Source organism: Pangasianodon hypophthalmus, chromosome 2 (assembly GCF_027358585.1).
Source record: "Pangasianodon hypophthalmus isolate fPanHyp1 chromosome 2, fPanHyp1.pri, whole genome shotgun sequence".
NCBI lineage: Eukaryota > Metazoa > Chordata > Actinopteri > Siluriformes > Pangasiidae > Pangasianodon > Pangasianodon hypophthalmus.
In genome coordinates this window covers 22,340,147-22,343,704 of record NC_069711.1, presented here as the reverse complement: position 1 = coordinate 22,343,704, position 3,558 = coordinate 22,340,147, and the positions used below count along the sequence as shown (strand labels likewise).

Below are 3,558 nucleotides of genomic sequence, written 5' to 3'. Positions count from 1 at the left end.
TGTTATAACAGCTAAATAAAACCCCAACTGATATTGATGTTACAGGTCAATCAGCTCAGCAACGGCTTCCATTAATACTGGACTTAATGCATAGTTCTCCATATCTACTACTCATATATCACTTCTTAAGTACTGAATCCCTAAACAGAAACACTGTAAAAGATTGTTGTATTTAATAGGCTTTTGTAAATTAAATGAATTTTGAGTTCCTAAGGCATTAAATAACTCACGGCTATTTAGCGGGATGAAGCAGTTATTAATATTAATATCATCTCATGATGTTAGTAATGTACCTGGAGAACTGCTGATATTAAATTAAAATGAGGTACTGAAGTGAAACACTTGCTCAGCCTCATTTAATAGAATCTAAAGTTTTGATTGTGAATAATGTGACTTTTTTCAGAAGAAGTTGAGGCCGAAGCTCAAGAAAGAAATCCAGAAGAGGCTGAAACAGAGAATAGCACATCTCTGGGTGAGTAGGAGCAAACACTCACACTGATATACCTCTTTAACTGTAAAATAAATTTCACACAATACCTCCAAAAATAAACTATAGTATACTATATTTATTCAAATAAACACATAAACAAACAAACAAACAAATAAGTAGGTAAGTTAGTTAGTTAATTAATTGATTAAAAGCTGAGGCTGCAGTACAGCTAGTGGACGGTAAACTGGATGAAACTATATGTAATTTGTAAAAACATTTATAAGTGAAAATTGTAATTATGAAAATGTTCAGTAAAGTAGAAATAATAATATTATTTATGATTGTGACATTATACATTATTTCCTAAAGATCAAGTAAACGGCAATAATACAGACGGGCCTGTTGAAATCACTGGGAATGGAAACGAGAAAAAGAAAAGGACCAGGAGAGGGACACGAGGCAAAGGAAGAAAGATAAATTATAAAAAGTTCCAGGACAACAAAGCAGGTATTAATATTAATATCACGTCATTATGTCAGTAATGTAACTGAACAACTGCTGATATTAGCTCAGTTCGTGTTAAACAAAGAATCTAGACATTGTATCAAGTTTTATTTGTGAATCATGTGACTTTTGTCAGGACGATCTGCAGCTGAGGCCATAGAAAGACCACCAGAAGATGCAGAAACAATGAACAGCACACCTCTGGGTGAGTAGGAGCAATCACTCACATTTACATACCTCTTTACGTTTCACAGATTCCCTCCAATCCTCAAATACTCTGATATTACGCGCATTATTCAAATGTGTACAATAATATTTTGTCTATTTACTGCAGCTGTAGTTCTTTTTGTTCCTGAAATTTCAAGACTATAATACACATCTGGACATTTGTTCATGTTTATGTATGTCACAGCAGACAAACCCATGGTGAAGGCGGAAGAAGACTCTGAGCCTAAAGAGGAAATCCAACTCCCTGAGACAGAGACCGTTAACGAGCAGCTTCTGAGTATGCCATGAAAATGAGCGTTCCATATTATGATGACAATAATATAGACAAATACTGACATTTTCACAATCAAAGCAGGAGAAGAGACACCAAAGATGGAGGAAGAAGCTGAGCTGGAAGGTACTCCCGGTAAATAAAGAACAAAGACATATAAATCACATGACTGAAAGCAAATACACCTACAGCTTAACATCTACATTATTTTAAAAAATGTATATGTGAAAATTGTAATTAAGCAAATATATATGGAATAATAGTGGTAATAATAATATTAAGATTTTGACATGATTCTTACATTATTTCCAAAAGATGAAGTGAAGGCAAAGAAAAAGGTCAGGAGAGGAACACGAGGAAGAGGGAGAAAAATCAACTACAAGAAAGTTGAAGACAAAGAAGGTAATCATGAGAAATAAAAGCACAAACAGACACAAGCAGCCAACAAGGACACACTATTCATAGTTAATATCCTTTATGTTAATCCATCCAAGAGTTCCACGCATTAATCGAATTAACCTCAGTATAAAACGTTACTATCTAAGTACTGTGGTTTGTGTTGCGTAACGCCTGTTGAATTCTGGGAAACAAGCGTGCATAGTAATTTCTCTAATTCTGTCCCACAGCTGATCAGAATGGAGGGAGGAAAGAGCTGACCGACGCCAAAGCATTGAGAGACCAACATGAAAGACAGACACAAAGAAAGCCACAGACACAGTCACATGTCTGGACACACCGTCACAGAGCCTGCGAGTCAGGGTGGAGAGGACCTGCTCACTGGGACTGGAGAGACAGGAGAATCCCGAGAAGATCAACTCAAGACACACCATCACATGCTGGAGCCTGATCTGTTGAACAGCACACACACACACTAAACCCAATGCACACAGTAACACACATATACACACACAAAACAAATGCACACAAACACGCATACACACAAACACACACACACAAAACACCCCCGCCAAGCCCCCATCCTAACCTTAAGCCTAACCCTACCACCACCCCTATTCCCCAATCCAATTATTAAAATTATTTTTAAAAATGGACGCTTATGCCTTTGCTGGTTTTTGGCCCGGAGAAGAATATTACTTGATTGGAAATCAAGCAAACTACCATCAGTTTCACTCTGGCTTAGCGTGTGATGATGCTTTTGAAATTGGAGAAAATTAAATATTCACTTTGAGGATCTACTAAACATTTTTATTCAGTATGGATTATTTCATGATTTCATATTTGTCAAAAGTGCATAACTCTCCCCCAATCTAAAATTATAAGTAGAATCAGAAGACCCACCTATATGGGCATGGATATCACAATCAGACAGAATGGGCTAACAATATTATATAATATATGGGCTGTAAATTGTAAACTATTTAGTATTTAGTTGTGTAGCAGCAGTAAGTATATCTGTACCAGCTATAAGTATATCTGGAGCAGCAGTAAGTATATCTGTAGCAGTAGTAAATTTATCTGGAGCAGCAATAAGTATATCTGGAGCAGCAATAAGTATAGCATTCCAAAAATATAAAATGTCTGATGCAGCTTTGTAAAGTGTGGTGTGCAGTGGTATTGACAACTGACTTGTTCTGTTGTTCCATTATCTTTCTGTGTCCTGTATGGTCATATAACACCGGTTACATCCCAAATCGCTCCCTGTTGGAGACATGTAGTGTACTACTTATGGTGTAAAAGTCATTATGTACATAGTAACTGTACAGAGAACAGAAAGCCGTTTGGAGTTTGGCCGTTTTTTTATTATTTAATCGACATATTTAATAAAGTGTAAATATTCAAATGAAAATAACCACTTACTATCCTCTTATCTTCTGCAATATCAAACGCCAGTTAATTCCTATTCATCATCAGTTTATATACTTGTAAATCTTAAATTTATACACGCAAAGATTCTTTAGGTCTTTTCTTCACTGAACTACATTACCTATCTGCCTCAGCATGTCACATGACCATGTCACATGGCTCACTAAGCACTTACAGCTGTTATGTATTACCCCTAATCAGCACCCCTACTGAAGTCCTGGTCTCTGTATGTGTCACTGTTAAGCTTTTGTTGTTGGCGTGTGTGTTGTTGTTTGTGCTGTAGTATATAAAATGTAAATAT

General features: G+C 36.2%; 1 long non-coding RNA gene across 1 annotated transcript; it reads right to left on the bottom strand.

Moving 5' to 3' along the window:
- Positions 1–2,160: 2,160 nt before the first annotated feature.
- On the bottom strand, positions 2,161–3,340 carry LOC117599245 (uncharacterized). The gene is made up of 3 exons (XR_004579713.2): positions 3,252–3,340; positions 3,021–3,092; positions 2,161–2,281 (listed from the first exon to the last, which is right to left on the bottom strand). It is a non-coding gene; the product is annotated as an uncharacterized LOC117599245 (long non-coding RNA).
- Between the last annotated feature and the right edge of the window lie 218 nt (positions 3,341–3,558).